Raw genomic sequence first — 20,788 nt, forward strand, 5'->3', positions numbered from 1 at the left:
TATTTTGGAGGTTCCTGCCCCCCCAAAAGAGGTTTTATATGTACACATACACGCACACACACACACACACACACACACACACACACACACACACACACACACACACACACACACACACACACAAACAGTACTGTGCACTTCCACTAAACCAACTTAAATCGAGGTTGTTAACAGAATACTGTTTAAACCTTCCAGGCTAAAGACTAGGAAACCTCAGACATTAGTTTGCACAGCAACGCCTTCACCTTCACTCTTCATATCCAGAGTCTGTACACATACCTCTAAGAGTCACAAAGGTGCTGATTCAAAGCCCTTACTGCCCACTGATAATGCTTTAGTAATTAGTGGCTCAAATGTTAGGCATGTGGACACAGCCCCCACCAGACTGGATAAGAATAAGATGACAACTGTCTTTATGGAGCTGGGATCCAGAATGTAAAAAGGGTTCTTAGATCCTTCCATCCTGACAAATATGATTATGACCAAAAGTGGTCCACATTGGGGTAAATGACATTAGTTGGTCTATCCAGAGGGATAAGCAGAAGGATATGAGCTTGCTATACACGTCTGAGACAGAAAAGACACTGTTCTTGAGTGGTATTTTGCTATCACCCAGAATGATGCTGAGATTCAAGGACAAGATAATTGTCTTTAATATCTGGCTGTGTGTAGAACTCTGTCAATGTCCCCTTTTGAGCATGATAGATACTGCAACACATAGGTTGAAAATCTCCAATAAATCTGATAACTATATGGGGACATCATCTATCCATCAATAAACTGGCTGACCTCCACTGACAAAGGTCATCATTCAGAGTGGTTCATGGTTATTTTAAATGCTAACTCTCTTTTACAAATTGCTAACCATGCGACTAAAGGCCCCAATATCCTTGATCTAGTAATCACAAATATGACCACCTATTGCTCATGTCCGTAGTTATCCTGCCTTGTTAAATCAAGCCATACATTAGTAGCCTTTTCCTTTAAAACCAGTGGTACTTCCCCAACAAATATCTATGGGTTTCAGCATTTCCCAAAAGTAAACCTTCAAGTTACTTGAGGAACTAAACAAATTCTGCATTGAATCCCATTGCTAAAGCTGCTGTTTATGCCTCTGACCTCTACTCTTACATAAATAATTGTGTTGACAAGGCAGCCTTTAGCTAAAGAAATCTAATGAGAAATTAAAAATAAAATCCTATTGTGGAAGACCCACACACATAAATTGTATAACAAGAGAAATACATTGTTTAATGCTTATAAGAGGTCTCATTTTACCTACATTAGCAGCAGATTTAAGCAAACAAGTAAAGAGTTTATGGGAAACATTAGGAAGCTCAAAACAAAATATGAACTTAAAATAGCAACTAAAACCAAAAATAAGTATAAATATTTCTTTAACTATGTCAGGAAGTTAACAACTGATACCCAACAATGTTTGGAGCTAGTCCATAATTATACTGCATTCTGGCCAAAAGGAAATAACTATCATAGCTGACAAATTTATTGTAAAGTTTACTCCATGCACAGTTATAGCTATTCCACAGATTTAGCAATCCTTGCCATCCCATTTAATTTATCTGGAGCAAGTTCCATCAAGTCCTCTCAAAAGTTAAGAACACCTCATCTAGGACCCAGATAATATACCAGGCTGCCTGATTATAAGTGCCAAATGAGGTCAGTCTATATCTTTAATGATCCTCTTTAATCTAAGATTCTCCCCGATTTTAAAAATAGTCATTATATTGCCATTACACAAGCAAGTGTGTCTCAGCCATGAATCCTAGTAACTATGCCCATTATTTTTATAAGTTTCATTTGTAAAGCTATGGAACATATTTTCTCAGACCCGTTAATGTGGACATTGAAAATGTGTGAACCCTGGATCCTCATCAATTCAGCTTTGTGAAAGGAAGGATTTGCTTCTTTTGCAATATTAATTTCTTTGAAGAAGTAAAAAAAAAAAAAAAAAAAAAAAAAAAATTGTATAGCATTTACGTAGTACATGCAGCATTTCTGGACCTGGCCAAGTCCTTTGACACAATTCCCAATCCAAACATTATTGGAAGACTTGCAAATCTGAATATAAATTTTCTTGTATGGTAGATAGCTAAATGGTTGTCTGACAGAACCCATATGGTTAGAGTCACAGGCACTATTGCTGGAAGCAAAAATGTTACCAATGGTAAACCATATGGCTCAGTATTGGATAGTCTTCTATTTGACATCTGTTCCACAGACTTTCAAGCCAACACTTGTGGTCAATGACTATCTAAATTTGCAAGCATATGTAAACTGGGCATTGTTCTTTCAGTCTTCTACTTACTCAGAACTGCTCAGACATGGGTTAAATCATGTTAACCATTGGTGCAATACAGTGGTCTCAAATTAAATGCTAAAATTGTAGCATATTATGTTTTGGTAAGCAAAACATTTTCACATACCATAAAGATGACAGACCCCAACAATCAAACACTGTTGTAAGGAATATAGGCACTCATGTTGATAATTCATTATTGTTTAACCATTATGTCTCTGTAGTAGGTTGGAAAGCCTTCTATCTAGCTCATCTAATTTCTAAAGGTATCTCAACTAGATCCAAAGACATTTTAATTCTCTTTTACTCATATCTCATTATTCTGCTTAATGAATATAATGTACCTTTTGACATGTATTTATCAAAACATATCACTCAGCTTGAGAGACCTCAGAGATTCATAACTAAAAAGATCAGTGACCTTATGACTCTTTATTATCAGGAAAGACTACTAGCCCTTCTCTGCACTTGGTCTCTTACAAACTTCTCTGTGGAGATCTGTGCCTAGCCTTTTGAGCCATAAAAGAACAATCACTCTTTGATCTCCTAATCCTTCACAGAAAAAATGCTACCTCAAATACCCAGTTAAAGAAACTAAACTTTCATCAGCAGATAACTAAGATATGTTGGCATGATAGATTCATATCCTTTCTCTCACCTATGAAACAAATGTCCACTGCATATCTGGCAGAGTAGTGGCCTTGCAACCTTCAAGGTTAACATAGATTACTGGATAGACAACCTCAAATTCTGCCCTGATCTGTCTTGTCTTGGTCTCCTTGAGGATGGAGGGAACTTTTGAAAAGTGTTTTTTTTTTTTTCTGGATAGGCTTGTAATGGCATACAGACTGATTGCCTAATACCTACCTATAAACCTATATTTGTGATAATAAATGTAGAAGTTATAAATAGTCTGTTATTGCAGATGTCCACATTTTACTTCAAACATACAGATATACAGATCATAACTGCAATATTATACAACTGCCCCCTATTAATATTCAAAAACATGCACGCTGATAGGTCAGTGTGCACGTTGTAAATCAGAGTTATAGTAATGGAAAAAGGTCCGGTTACCCGGACTTTTTCCATTACTAAAACTCCTTTAACATAAAGAGACAGTTTGTAAAAAGCAATGGAGATCTTGCTTTCTCCGTTGCTTTTTTCAAAACTGTCTCGCTATGTTAAATGGGTTTAACATACCGAGACAGCTTTAAAAAAAGCAACAGAGATTCTCCGTTGCTTTTTTTAAAGCTGTCTCGCTATGTTAAATGGGTTTAACATAGCGGGACAGCTTTAAAAAAAGCAACGGAGAATCTCTGTTGCTTTTTTTAAAGCTATCTTGGTATGTTAAACCCATTTAACATAGCAAAACAGTTTGTAAAAAGCAACGGAGATCTTGCTTTCTCCGTTGCCTTTTTCAAAACTGTCTCGCTAGTTAAATGGGTTTAACATACCGAGACAGCTTTAAAAAAAGCAACAGAGATTCTCCGTTGCTTTTTTTAAAGCTGTATCACTATGTTAAACCCATTTAACATAGCGAAAACAGTTTGTAAAAAGCAACTCAGATCTTGCTTTCTCCGTTGCTTTTGCCCACAGTTCTGATGTACTGTGTAGGCATATGAATGCGCAGTACATCAGAACTGCCGTAGAATACCAGACAGCTGCGGAAGGGCAGCAAGGAGGCATTATACAATGCCATTATTTAAGAAAAGTAATTATTTTTTTTCTTAAATAATGTCATTGTATAATAGCAATAACCCACTTCTGGGTGTGGGTAATGCTGGATTTACCCACGGTTGGCTTTGTTTGGCAACTCGGGCTTCTCCCTCATGACCAAACCACACCAACCGTGGGTAAATCCAGCATTACCCACACCCAGGCGTGGGTTATTGCTATATTATTCCATTGTTAGATCAAAATTCCATTGTATATAACCAACATATAGATTTTCCTAGGAACATATTGTTTAGGAGGCTAATTCAAGGGCAGATTATAAAGACTGATATTTCTGGAGATACTACCACCAAAAATTAGGGCTGTTAGCTTGTTTTGAATAAAGAACACTGTGTCATACAAAAACACGAACTGAGTTCCAAACGTTCATAGAAGAAAACACCACGTACAGTGGATCCAGCCAAATAATCCTTAAAAAACTTTTATTCGATGCCAAACATAATATTTAAAACACAATAGATCAAGCGCTTTCGCCTGATAATATCAGGCTTTATCAAGATACTTCCTTGAAGGATGTGCTGTACTTTAAATAGTACAATAATTTCCGGCTACCAATTAATTCATTAATCAGCAATCAATTAATAATACTTCAAATCAGTATGAATTAACCTTCTAAAACTGGAATGACTATATACGTACATTGACTTTTAATTTTTAATTTAAATGTGCAACAATCTTAATTATATAAACACTTTTTACGGAGCTATTTTGATTTCATATGACCTAAATATAAGCCGTATAACCTATAAAATCCATAAATGTACTGTTGTCATCTGTTACCATTTTGTACATTTTAAATATTATGAACACATGATATAATATACCTTTTGTAGCTCTAAAATCTCATTCTACAAAATTTGAATAAATGAAATAAGTAAATAAATATTCATATTGTATCATTAAAAACCTCATAAATAGTAATTATTAAATAGTGTACTAAAAATATTAAATATTAAAGCAAAATGCAACAAAGTAAAAAAGTAAAATGCAATTGTCAATCATTCATCATAAAAAACTGCATGCCACTAATATAGATTTTTTATGGCATGTGTCCATAAATTAATAGTACATTTTCTTCACATCATTGGACAAATCAGTTATATGAATCAATGGAGTAACAACTAAAGTGCATGTGCCTATAAATATTAACCTAAAGAAAATCAAAAACAATGCATCACTAAAAATTAATTATAAATATTCCCATTACGGTCTAGCTCGCCTGATCTTTAGAACACTCCTAATACTAATGGTGTCATTAAACCCTGGGTTTTGGCCGCATTTAACTTGATTTGCCATAATAATTCTTTATACTCAAGTGATGCTTCCCATTCCCCACCTCTGGGGTTCTGTGTGACCTGTTCTAACACCAAAAATTTTAAAACCATATTTGGACATGTTAGCGAATGTTTAAAAAAAGCATTTGATTCCTTTTTTTTACTAATTTCATATAAGTGCTCGTATATCCTTTTACGGAGCGTTCTTTCCATTTTGCCAATGCAGAAACCGGAACATCTTGTACATACCCCAAGGTATACTAGCCCCTTTGTACCACAATTATAGTAATTAGTTGGCTTTACTTTAAAGTTCCTAGCTGTAATGTAATAATTGTTGTTGTTGAATATATGTGGGCATTGTTTGCAGGCACCACATTTGTAGGTGCCCACTTTTGATTCATGAGAAGTGGAGTTCATAATCACCTGCCTTTCAAACAAACCCTTTAAATTAATATTTCTTGCATTGACAAATTTAGGTTGTGCAGAAATGTAGTTCATAGTGTCGTCATGGGTCCTTAAGATTGGCCAATATTTAAGTACCGTCTTTTTGACCTTAGCAGAATCATTGTTAAAAGTATGTACCAACATGTTGTGTGTTTCTTGGTGCCCCATATTCCTAGTTTGGACAAATTGGTCCGATTCTTTACCTAATAAGGGAGCATATTTATCTTCTCTACTTCCTACTACTTTCCCCATCATTTTATCAAACAGGTGTTTGGGGTATCCCCTTTCCAAAAAGAGGGTTTTCAGCAATTGAATCTCCTTAGAAAATAACTCCTCTGTGCTACACATTCTTGATGCTCTAATCAGTTGCCCTTTCAATATACCCCTCTTCTGCGACAAAGGATGTCCACTATCAAAGTGGAGATATGAGTTCGAAAATGACGCTTTTCTGTATACTGTTGATTGAAAAACACCTGTGTCAAAATTTTATGATGAATGATTGACAATTGCATTTTACTTTTTTACTTTGTTGCATTTTGTTTTAATATTTAATATTTTTAGTACACTATTTAATAATTACTATTTATGAGGTTTTTAATGATACAATATGAATATTTATTTACTTATTTCATTTATTCAAATTTTGTAGAAGGAGATTTTAGAGCTACAAAAGGTATATTATATCATGTGTTCATAATATTTAAAATGTACAAAATGGTAACAGATGACAACAGTACATTTATGGATTTTATAGGTTATACGGCTTATATTTAGGTCATATGAAATCAAAATAGCTCCGTAAAAAGTGTTTATATAATTAAGATTGTTGCACATTTAAATTAAAAATTAAAAGTCAATGTACGTATATAGTCATTCCAGTTTTAGAAGGTTAATTCATACTGATTTGAAGTATTATTAATTGATTGCTGATTAATGAATTAATTGGTAGCCGGAAATTATTGTACTATTTAAAGTACAGCACATCCTTCAAGGAAGTATCTTGATAAAGCCTGATATTATCAGGCGAAAGCGCTTGATCTATTGTGTTTTAAATATTATGTTTGGCATCGAATAAAAGTTTTTTAAGGATTATTTGGCTGGATCCACTGTACGTGGTGTTTTCTTCTTTGAACACTGTGTCATACATGAACAGAATTGTTTATATATTTATAAAAGAAACTGATGCCAAAAAATGCATAGTCATCCCGTTTGGGAAAAACAAAACACCCACGAATTACCACATAGGCGGCAGCCCCCTTAATACAGAAGAGGTAATAAGAGATCTGGGGACCCAGGTAGATAGTAATCTCTCCTTTGACAATCATATTGCCAAAGTAGTTAGGAAATCTTTCTATGTGGCCCATCTAATTACTAAGGGGTTTGCATCTAAAAATAAAGAGGTTATAGTGCCCCTCTAGTCGTCACTCATCAGACCCATCATAGAGTACAATACCCCATTTGGGATGTACCTCGTAAGACACTTCCAACAGCTTGAAAGACCACAAAAGCACCTCACCAAGAGGATTACTGGTCTCAAACATATGTCCTATGCAGCCCAACTGAAAAAACTCCGGCTGTACTCAGTGGCATATCGCTTACTCAGAGGTGATCTCTACCTGACTTACAAAGCCATGTCCAACTCAGAATTGATGGACATGCTCCATCTAAAGAAATCCAAGTCACTGTGAGCCACGCGCTCTAGTGAGCTAAACCTCACCACAACAATAAATAGAACATGCTGGAGGGATAGATTCCTGTCACAGAGACTCCCCATGCTTTGGAACAAAATTCCTAACTACATTAGGCAGAGCCCCTCACTAACACTCTTCAAGAGAAGCCTTGATGAGTGGATGGGTAACAGAAAGTACACCCCTGGGATCACTTCACTGGCTCTGCTTGACAGAGGCTCAGTTAATTAATCAATGGGGTGGCGAAAGCCGACACACTCTGGCTAGGCTTATAAATGCCCTCGGGCAGATAGCCTAGTACCTACCTATGAACCTATGAATATAAAGGTAAGCAGACTGATGCACCAGCCATAGAGAAGCAAAATGGTGGCATCATTTCTGGCTGCTTACAGCAAATAAACGTGTGCCCTTTGTAGGAGCGATGACAAAAATAGGCAAACTGGTATGTGAACACTGAAAAATAGAAAACAATGTATACCTGGGTATAGCCACACCCCTTCAAGCAGTGTTGAATTTAAAGTATTATAACAGACTAAGAGGCCCATTATTTAGTATGGAAACAAGTAAAAACACAAAATTGTAATGAACAGTCATTACAGCTTAGTAATATCTTGGTCTGAATGTGGGTCAGAAAGATTTTGAATAAATCCTATGCTTACTACACTAATGACAATTACATGCATGCACTTGTTTGCTACTGTGTTGAAAAATTAAGTTATCTATGAAAAACTAACAATCTCTTCAGTACCAGCTGCAGCTTGTCTACTGACTACAGGGGAATATGAAAAAAGTATTGTCAGCAGTGTTTAGATTGTTCCACTGACTACTATATCAGTATAATAAGATTCTGCCTACATGGAAGAAAACAAGATTACATGAAAATTATTTGAAGCAAAGCAATACGTGACTAAATGCATTTCTAAGACATTTGTATGTGACATTATCTTGCAGGTTACATAAAGGTTACGTGAGATGAAACAATATGTGAATAAATGTAATACTGAAACATTTGTCTGTGGCATTATTTTGCTGCTAGCTAAGAAATGTCTATAAGTGGGTATACACATAAATGTCTTCCAGTCATATAAATTATATTTTTTGGCATGAAAAATTTCTGTGTGTATATGACATTTTAGATCTGTAAGTAGGTCAGTGAGGCTGCATATATAGCACTGAACAAGTAAAAACATTCTGAATATTTCATGATAGCACAACTGTCAGTCTCACTTTTTGTCATTTTTCTCCTGTTATTTTTGTATCTAAGATGACATTTTCATAGCAGTTCTTGAGGTCTATGGTATGCAGCAAAGTACAATTTTCATTTTCTAAAATGTATTGCTCATTTCATCTGATACACTGGACTTCACATGGGCTTGCCTGCACTGTATATTTTTCACTTCATTCATTTTTAGGGCAAACCATCATTATAGAAAATGATACCAGTAGACAGCATAAAATGAAACAGAATCAGAAATAATGATGGTAGAGGGAAGATTAAAGCATGTGGTTCTCAAGCAGCAGAGTTTTTCATATTCAGTGAAGGTCATGACTATGTTTCATTAAACCAGAGGGACATGCATGCACAGGTTGTAAGATAATGAATGGTTGCTTGAACATATCAGTGTAACCAATACTAACTACACCCCCTTTCGATATGGAACACATCTGTGTTATTCCTGACTGTAACATCATCAGGATACAAAACAATGTCAGATGATGAGATTGTAATATTCACGTGGTAATTAGTATTTCCTCATGAATCTGTACATAATGGCCCCACAGATATTTGATGAAAATAGTATACAAGTCACCTGTAAATATTGTAAATAAATCTCTCTGTGCAAGTACTTTTAATTACTAATTTAACAACTTTTGTCCATCTACATTCATTATCTCTGTGTTAGCACACTTCCTTAACATAAACAAATCTTTTCTTTACCCTGCCACTCATCTTCTACTTCTTTTCTACCTAAATTCCTTATCGCTGTCTTTGACACTCAGCTTTGCCTCAGTTAATTTCTAGCACTAGCAGAGAGTAACACAAGTATAATAATATCTACTCCATTCCCACCTTTTCATGTAAGTACACTATTTAATCAGTGTTATGCCTTCTGCTTCCTTTCAGATGTAGTATATTATATGTTCAAAAACCTCCCTAAGTATATGTAATACAACTTGGTAATACATTTAACTTACATTTTTTTTAATCTCTCTGCACCTGAAAAATTCTTAGCATTTCTGTCCATTACTGTAATTCATGTATAACTAGTTTTTGTTATGTTTGCTATTTATAAATATTAGATGTTTTCATTCTACATAATTTTTTGCATGTATAACCATTGTAACTGTGCATTCAATCATTCAATGTGGACTCATTATATTTATAGTCTTTGTGGAGCTCTTCTCCACAGATTGCCAGTGAAAAAGAATCATTCTTCCCAGTTTGACCTTCCCAGTAAACAGAAACTAATAAATAGCCCATAAATAAATATATAACACAGTACCAAATGTGAGAACATTAAAATTGCAAAGTGGTCCAAGAAGAGACTATTCAGTACAGAGTATGCTTGTATTTAGGAAGGGCTAATAAAAACAAAATGTTTTAATACTCAGTATTTGTTGAAAGCTTGGGAACATAATGTGATAGTGGAATGTTTACTCATTATTATTTTCTACACATATGGGTTAAAGATGCCTGTTTTCCCAAATATTGCTGATTAAACAATTATTAATTAATTGTTTGCATCTGCAATGGGGATACTGATGAACTGCAAAGTTAACATGGCAATCAGTTCTACTAAGTAGAATTGTTTAAAGGTATAACACTTCATCTTTCACTCTAAAAACAAATGTCAGACAGTGGAATTAGAACAATATGTGAATGAAATGTTACTTTTTTATTTTACTTAATAAGATCCTTATGGACTGAAAGTCATTCCCTACAAGTCTATTCATTGGATTCATTAACAATCATGTAGGCTTCATGCTTACATGTCTATAAACAACTTTTCCTGGCCAGCAGCAGGGTCGGCGGCCGTGAAAAGGTGGAGGGAAGCATGAGCACACAATGTAAACAAAATGCTTGGCCTGTAAGCAAACCTATTATGCCAGCATGTGCAGACAGCTTATATGAAGTAAGGGCACATTGATTACAAGATGCAGGGGACACTAAATGTGGAGAATATAAGCAGAATACAATGGTAATAGTGCAGATGTAAGAGTGGGGGGTAAACAGAGAAAACATAATTAGATAATGCAGTTAAATATGATTATGTCACAAAAAAACTTTTAAACATTCATACTTTCATACTGATATAATAATAAATAATCCTATTCATAATTTTTGACCCATGTACATAACTAAAAATGGACATGATATCAAATGATGTGAAAGGAAGACACTGCAATATTGTAACTAAGGGGAGTAAATGTGATATCAATGTTGATAACATGCTGAACAGAGATAGCATTTAGCAAGGACAGTGGATGCATTAAGGGCTATTTGCATAGATTTTGTTTATTGAATACATGTATATACAGGTAATGTCTGTGTTATAACTGCTGTATTCTCTACCTCATCATTAATCAACAAGACAAAATGCTGTTGTGTCATACACATCAGAAAGGGATTTTGGCCGGGGGTGTGGCCAATATGCCAGTTTGATAGCAGCAGAAATCCATAGCTCTGCTTAGATTTTAATATCCTGACAGGAAATATACTTTAATTTTTAGAAAAATCTAACTAAAAGTATACTAAAAGTTAGATTAACATAGACTCTTTACTATTTTCTTAAAATTAATACATAGTCAAGAGAATTTTTAAATTATTCCTGTCAAGACGTTTTCTGCTAGAGCTCTCAAGATGAGCAACTCGAAGAACCCACACCAGGAGAGTGCAGTGAAGAAAGAACTACATCTTATAATAACAAACATCCAAGAACTGCCACTAAAAATGGACAAAAATGAAAACAAAATGGATATTATCAAACAAGGATGCAGAAAACAACTGGAACTTCTAAATGGAATAGTAAAAAAAAGGAATCTGAACAGATACTAGAGTGACAGAAAATTAACATCACAATGAATTTCTTCTGAACCAAAACACCAGGCTGATTGAGAAACTGGAAGACCTTGAAAGTAGATCAAGGAGGAATAACATAAGAATAAATGGAATTCCTGAGAAAGAAGAGGGTGCTAACATGATTCAGTTCTTCAATAAGTGCTTTTCATCATCACTAAACATGCCTGAATCCCTCTCTTTTGGAATTGAGAGGGCATATTGGTCCCTGGCAAATCCAGCTTAATCTCTGAGTTCACCTAACCCCAGGTCTATAATAGTTAGATTTCTTTCCTCGCAAGACAAGGACTTAGTGCTGAAATCAGCATGGACTAATTCCCCTATCAAGATGGGTGAAAAAGTTATTTGTTTTGACAAGGACTACACCTCTACAATCATATCCAGAAGAAAGGAATGTGTTCCTCTATTTAAGTCCTTGAAAAAAGTCAAAATTAAAGCTCAAATTATTTTCCTGCAAGAATAAATATCATCTTGCCAGAAGGAGTGAAGATATTTGATTCCCTACAAGAAGCAGCAGAATTTATCCAAAAGAAGTAAATACTGTCATGACATAGAAGAAATGGAATGGTCATACCAGAGTTTGAAGAGACAGTCAACAAAAAATGGATGGTCTGTGAAGGAAGGAGCAAACACAACTAAGAAACTAAAGGACAAATTAATCAATTCCTTCTAATTTTAAATGCTTTGTTTTATGAATCATAATATATTTGATTCTGGAAAGTCTCTATGCTGTAAGGTAATGTGATACATTTTTATTATTAACTTTCTCTTTTCCTTTCTATATCTACTTCTAATTACATATAGTACTAAATATTTAAATAACATGATCTCTCTCTCTGCTTTCTTCCTATTCCTTTTGTTACCAATGTTCCTTTTCTCTCTTTTCTCATTTATAATTACTTTACATATTTTTCCCTTTTAAATAACTACAAATGATGTATGTCTTCTAATTCTTCAGTAATACTATAATTTGACGTAATATCAAAGTGCATTTTTTCTACTGGGTCAGTGGTGGGGTAATAAGGTGTTTCTGGTTAGTGTTTCTAACTAGGTGTTTTAGACTCTTTGTTTAGATACATTTAAACATTAATACAGTGTGTGTGTGTGTGTGTGTGTGTGTGTGTGTGTATATATATATATATATATATATATATATATATATATATATATATATATATATATATATACTAGGTTCCCTTTTTTATCTCTCTCTCTGGCCTGGTGGGTAAATGACTTAAATGTTATAATCTGATTTCTGATTTGAGGCAGCTGTTGTTTCTTCTAAATAGATGTTTTTATATGAAAGGGTTACTTTTTTCATGATGCTGATGTTTTGTGAGGAAACTGGTGGTCTGTGTGACTGTTCACATTGTAGAGCTTCATGACATGCACTGACAAGGCAGCTTGAGTGATTTTTTTTTTTTGCTTTCTGTAAACTCTAAAAGCTTCAAGATCTGAATTTCCTGCCGAAAATGCTTTTTTCTTCATTAGAGACAACTTTGCATGACCCTATTTAGATACTTTTTAACATGTTTATGAAGCTGCAGCTTAAGGAAACAACAGTGATGACATCATTTGACCTTTTGAACTTGTTAAATGGTTGTACTTAGAATTATTTTCTCTTGAAATTCTGTTATCCTTCACTAGATACTTTAAATGGCAATTAATTAGTTCTAATAAAATTGTTTAACTCCTTTGAAAATGCCTATGTTCTCTTATAGATGATTTCCATTCTGCAGATTCAATAACACTATTAGTAACTAAATGACATCAAGTGAACTAGGAGCTGCATTAGAACACTTAATATGCATGTTAACATCAGACTTATGTTATATAACTAAACCTTTAGTAACTAAACAGAGGGTTGTGAGGCCCCCCTTTTTTCTCTCTCTCTCCCCCTTCCTGATGAAAGACGTCAACATAGATATTGTTAATACATATAAGTAATATGTGTCTAATTGCAAAATATAATATTTATGTTGTAATAAGTATTATATATATATTCAACAGATCCTTACATGAAAAATGTTAGATAAATGACTGAAAAATGGTTACATTATCTGATGTTTCTTGAAAAGTCTTGGAAATAATGGCAATTTTTTAACCTTCAGCTTCTAATGTTTATATATAATTTGATCTGATGTGTATTTCTAGCATATCTATGTATTAGAGGTGCTATTATCATATGTGACATATTCATATTGCTTCAGATATATTGGACACTCTCATTCTAATGTATATTTCATGAATTCAGATTTGTTTGGTTGCTTTCATAATGCTTTTCTTTTTTGTTTTTATACTATATTCTAAGCAGAGATGGATAATTTGTGTCATTTGGTATTGGAGAGGTGGTGGATGGATGGTTTAGTTAAGTTTTTAACTAAACCAGAAATTTTATGTTTCATGTATGTGTTTGTAAATAGTTTTGGGTTTTTGAAGGTAGCGCTTAATACACATTATGCATCCATGATAAGTACGTTTTCAGTAGATTTCAAGTCGACACGGAAGAAAGGTCCTTCAGTTAGTAATAACATGCACATTATAGTAAATGGCTTATAAATGTTTATCATTAAATATTAATGGCTTGAACAATAATGTCAAAAGAGATGGTTTGCTTAAATATATCAAAATACATAAAGCCCAGATCATCTTTTTACAGGAAACATATCTATTATATAACGATTTACAAAAATGCTCATTCAATGGCTATACCATTCTGGCTGATTCATGATTTAAGACTAAGAGAAGGGGCACTCTTATTCTATGAAAAAATACTTATACTATGACAAGAATTATAGATACAATTTCAGATAAAGATAGGATACTAAGCATGGTTATTTTGGAAATCCATATGAAGTATTATACTTTGATTAATACATACTGGATACCACCACTGAGTACTAAATATGTTGGCAAATATCTGGATCTGATTACTTTAAATGCAAAAGGGGAAATTATAGAAACAGGTGATTTTAACTGCCTATTATCAGGAAATGATACTTCTAAAAATGGTAAAATAAAACTAACATCTCAATCCAAAGCATTAAATGACTTTACAAACTAGATGAACCTTAAAGATATACATGGTCTAAGAGAACATTATTCCTTATTCTATACTCACTATTCATATCAGTTTGGTACACAAACAAACATTGATAAGATCTTTGTATCACATAATATATACTCTAAAATGAGTGATGTATCTATAATGACTTGTCCACTTTTGGACCATAATGCTATAAACTTTACATTAACTACACATACAGATGATTTAAGATTTCTACAGAAAAGTCCTGCTTACATAACTAAGTTAAATGATTTTAAAGAATGGATAATGAAATAAATAGACATGTTTATGGAAACAAATGACAATGGTGAAATGACTGATACTATACTATGGGACACTGTTAAAGTTTATATATATATATATATATATATATATATATATATATATATATATATATATAAAATCTATGGTAGAATAAAATCTTGGTACCTTAAAAAAAGGAGAGAGTGGGACAAAGAACTTTTAGACTTACAAAAAAACAGACAAGATAAAAATGGATGCAAAACCAAATAACAAAGTAGCACATAAAATTACTAAGTTAAATCAAAGATACTTAGAAGTTTTGAATCATAAGGTAGCCATAAACCTGGAAAAATCTAAATTACAATCTTATGCTGTAAATCCCAAATATCTACATAAAATAGAAGTAAGATCCAAAAAATAAGCAATCAGAATCTTATTAATGAGATTAAATATAAAAGTAATGGTTCAGTTAAGAGTACATCTGACTTAATGGACATATTAGAAGTATTCAAAAGCTACTATAAAGATATAAATAATAACATACCACTTTTGGCAACAGATAATGTAATAAATACTTTTATTCAAGAAAATATAACTATTACAGTGTCAATGTAACAAAACAACATATAAACAAATAACACTAACTAAAGTGAAAGAGCAAATAAAACATTTAAAAGATAATAAAGCTCCAAGAATGGATGGAATAATTCCTGAACTATATAAGATTTTTCCTGAATATATAATTAAGAAAATGATGAGTGTCTTTACTATGGTTAAGCAGAAATGTATAACACCCCTATCATGGAAATACTGAATTATCTCCCCCATATTATAACAAGGTAAGCACCCAAAATCTTGTTATTCATATAGGCCAATTTCATTACTAAACACTGATTATAAAATTTTCATGACAATATTAGCTAATAGGATAAATAAAATATTACCTAATCTAATACATAATGATCAGACAGGATTCATTCTTCATAGAAAAGTACTTGATAACATTATTAAATTACTATCATATATAGACATAGCATGCAAATACAAAAAACAACTATTATCAGCCTAGACATAGAAAAGACTTCTGATTCTATTAGTTGGTCTTATCTACAAAGAATTCCAATTGGTTTTGAATTCTCATCAGATTTTGTCAGCTTATTAATGAAAATTTACAGTGGGGCACAAGCTTATGTGAAAATCAGATCATGTCTATCCTCACCACTAGAAATCCTCAAATGAACTAGACAAGGTTGTCCTTTGTCACCATTCTTGTTTGCTCCTTCAATGGAACCTTTTGCTACATATATCACAAACAAACAAAATACAAAAGGCTTTCAAATTAACAAGGACTATTGTCCTAAGATACAATTATTTGCTGATATGTTGTTAACATTGCGTGATATTGATGGTTGTTTGCATGGTGTTATAAATACCTTAATCAAGTTTGAAAGAATTTCAGGGCTTAAATTTAACCATAATAAATCCAAAACATTACTAATTAACAAAAAGATCACAAAAAACTAAGAGAGATTAGCCTGTTTAATTGGGAGAATGATGTATTAGAATAGTTGGATGTCAGTATAAAGAGTACATGGAAAGAGTCTGTTAAACTAAACTACAATAATTTAATAACCACCATTATTGACCTAATCAAAAGATGGAATAAAATGTTCTTCACAATGGAGGATAGGCTCTCTTTAATTAAAATGATAATTTTACCTAAAGTTTTGTTTTACATACAGTCATTGATACTACCCCCCACAAAAACTTATTTAAAAATTAGATTCCATGCTACTTAAATTTTTATGGTTCCCCTTAAAACCTAAGATTGCATATAAATGGTACATTAGAGCTTGGAACAGTAATGGGATGTCATTCCCTAGTTTAGATCTTTATTCCAAATCAGTTATAATTAATGTAATATTACACTGGATCACACCTACCTATACATCTGACTTGAAAACAATACATAAGATTCATATAACTGATGTCAGACCTATAGAAAATCAATTTAAGGAACAATATGGAATAAGTAGAGTTCATTGGCTTTTACTTGAATTTTGTTTATTTAATTAGAAGTTTGATCATTTTTCTTATGGCATTAATCAAATATTTAATAACTTTAAAATATAATTGATTGTAATTACAGCATTAAACAATTTCTATTTCATATATTCCCTATATCATACTCCTCTGATTGCCTAGATTCTTTCAACATCAATGTGATGCAAAAATTAAAGGAAAATAACTTGATATTCTGGCATCAGTTTATTGAAAATAAGAGTATTAAACCACTAAACTCTATTTTATGTAGTTTTGATAATATTCAAGAAAGTTGGTTGTTTATACACTCATTATGGCAGTTTATAGAAAACAAAATGAGACTATCAATCATCCTAGAGACTGAATCTGTACCTAGTTTGATTCAGCTTTTTATTAGGTGTCTTGAAAAGACAGATAATCAAAAATTAAGTATCTCACCTATCTATAAGATACTAAGAGAATACACTGTAAAGTTTGACTCAGATTTTTGGAATTACTATGTAAAGATTAATGGAGAACAAATATCTGATGAATCCAAAAAATTGTTAGTGAATTCTACCTATGGTACCTCGTCTTCATTATATTGGAGATTGTATACATGGAAATTTATGAATAGGAGTTTTTATACTCCACATAAAATAAATCTTATACTCAGAAACAGTGAAAGTAAAGGTTGGAAATGTGATGAATTACTAGAGGCCAGCTGGGTTCACATGTTCATTGAATGAAGAAATGTTTTATACTAGAAAGACTTCAGATATCTTGTAAAAGCTTTATGGTCTGATAACTGCCATATTTCAAACTCACTAATCCTATTCAATGTTCCTATGCCTAATCTCAAATTCAGTTACTCTGGTCGATTCTTGCAATTGCCAGAAAAGTTATTACTTTGAACTGGAAATGTAAACAAGATTTGATGTTTAAAGATTTTATTAATTTAGAGAAAGTTGTTTATAAAAAAGAACTGCAAACAATTTGTTATAGAACTCATAACATTACTCATAAAAAATAGCATGGCAAAAATTGGAAAACCTTTTGAACAAATACTGATAACTTCTCATGGGTAAAATGATTGTTTATCATGGATGAATGTAAATATTGTAAATAGTTTTGTCATTGTTTTATTGTATTTGTTATATATACATTTGCATATGTTTATAATGAAAACAAAATAAAAATGTTTTTGAAAAAAAAAAGAAAGGGATGTTTGCTATTTGGTGTCATTTGGAAAGCATATAAAGGGGGATATTATCTTGAAACATGCATTAGACAAGCATGTGTTGTATCTTCATGTACATCCTAAATAGTAATGTAACAACACTCAAAATACACAAGTGACAAATAGCAATAAATGTCTGAAATGTTAGAAGTTCTAGGTCTCCGTTTATGAATGGAACATATTGACTACATGATTATATTGTGTATGCTGACAACAAATTACAGAAAACACTATCATTACAACATGTAAACAAAACAAACACACAGTAAAGTGTCCTAACACAGGCCCAGTCACACTTTATAATGAACTACATCATGCCATACAGTAAGAAATCTTATGTAGTGTAAGTCCACATGTGCTATAAAGCTGTACAGTGTGAAGAAAAATAATTAAAGTAATAATACATACATGTTTGGATGAAAACATGCAATACAGAGCAGTATTATTTGCCTGTAAATCATCAATGATGTATTCAACATGTGCATCTTGCCAGATGTGAACACATGCCAGGACAGATACCACAAAGCTTCATATCAACCATTGACTCCACAGAAATAGGTATACTACATGCATCATGACAAACACTCTTGAAGGGCTTACAGCACTTTGCTGTTGTAATGGGTATTGATCTCCTACCTTGGCAGGTGATATATTAAAAATGTGTCTCTCTGACTGTGCTATAAATACTTTCATTGCCTGAGCCACTCCTGTCTGACACAGTTATCTGACAGGCAGATGTTACCAGATTCATACCCCTGTCTATCATACTACACTCTTCACAGAGATGTGCACTGACTGTGTCTGCCATGGGAGATAGCAATGAACTTTGTCATAAATAAATGAAACTAATGTGTAAAGTAAGAAATAAGATTTGATGATAATTTGTACAATATTATTTTGTCACAATGATAACAAGGAGGTAACTGTGTTAATGTTCACACAACTGTAAGCAGAGCAATTTCAATGTTTATTGGCCATGGATGCTTTTTTGATTGTTTTTGTACACACTGTCTCAGAATTGAACCACTCTCTATCTGTGTAGATATACTATATGAGTTATTAGTGAATGCATGTGGTGCAGAAGCACTCACACCACAACATTTGTAGAACAACTTTTTCACTGCCAGGAAGTTATAAAATGAGGTTATGTTTCTTCCTCTAAACTAAAAATTGATAATAATAACTTTATGCAGTTATGTTTTTGTAATGTCAGTACATTTATATACTGTTGCCCTTTACTGGAATTGAACATTAAGTTATGTACATCCAATGACTAACAACATGTGTATGAATCACATGCCCCAAATTGGAAGTCTTAACATATTTGTGAGACTCCACTTATGTTAAGTAAATACATACTGTGATTGTATTGAAATAAATTTGTATCAGATGAAAAGGAATGGGGGAGCTCCTACCATGTAACTGTACACATTATAACAGTTGAGAATGTCATTCGTGGAAAACAACATAAGGACACACAATGCTTACATTCACTCAGTGTGGGTTTTGAACACCTATGTGATGACAGAAGCTACATGATATTGTGAAGAATGAATGCACCATGGTGCAAGTGTTTCTAAAAGTCATGCAATATTTGGGAATTTGAAGTTGTGACATCATGTTATTGCTGCAAGGGATATGTGTGTCTGTAAGGTCTTTAAAATACTGTTTTTATATGTCTGTTTCTTACACACCATTGCCTAATGCTGTGTATACCCAAATGCATTTAATGTGTAATCTACTCATTACCATGACATGAGAATGGCAATCATGCACAATGTGTTGATATCCACAGATTCAGACACATGCCTTACTAAGGTGACAGCATGCACAACAATTGTTTCATTTCATCACTCCACAGGAAAAGCCTTACTATTTCTCCTAGGAAATCCAAATTTCAGCCAATGGCATCATCATTTCCAATAAAGCATTGCTGTGTGAAAAATTATCAGATATACTTGCAATAGGATTCCACAGTTATACATATACGCAGCAGATAGCTTGGTGACAACATTCTTACCTACATGTAGAGTCATACTGACAGAAGTTACTCCAAGGAGTAATGGCTGGATTTTAACTGACTATCTAAAATCACAAGGTACAGAACATTGGCTGAATCACATGCACCACACCAGATGTTGGTATACCATTGTGACAGAGCACATTTGAATGGATGACATCACCATTGTTTAATATGGTGATGTTCTTCTTAAACTAAAAGACAGCATTTGAAGAGTGCAGTAACAGTACACATTTACACATCCTATATGCATTAAGACTTCTCTACACAGCACAAGAGACAAATACAGTCACAGTAGTTAATCATTGATAGATTCAAACCATTTGCCTATTTAGTTATCCAGTCTAGAGTGCACAGCATCAACAGATACTGCTGCAGGATAAATCGTACAACAGCACAGATTAAGTCATTGATGTAAGTTAAGGGTTATAGTATTCTGCTGGTATAAAATAATTACTTTGTTTCTGAGATTGTGCTCATTTATTCAGAGTTTCTCTGTGCTAGGCTTGGACACCTGTGACTACAAGATTTGGTTTGCTTCTTAAACCATCTGGACCTACAAAGTTGATATAAGTATTTTTTTTTGCAATTGCTCTAAACTGTCTCAGTGTTATTTATCACTTTTGTGCTGAATTTATTGATTTTGTTGAATTTATCA

Source organism: Protopterus annectens, chromosome 1.part0 (assembly GCF_019279795.1).
Source record: "Protopterus annectens isolate FY-2018-M chromosome 1.part0, PAN1.0, whole genome shotgun sequence".
Taxonomy (NCBI): domain Eukaryota; kingdom Metazoa; phylum Chordata; order Ceratodontiformes; family Protopteridae; genus Protopterus; species Protopterus annectens.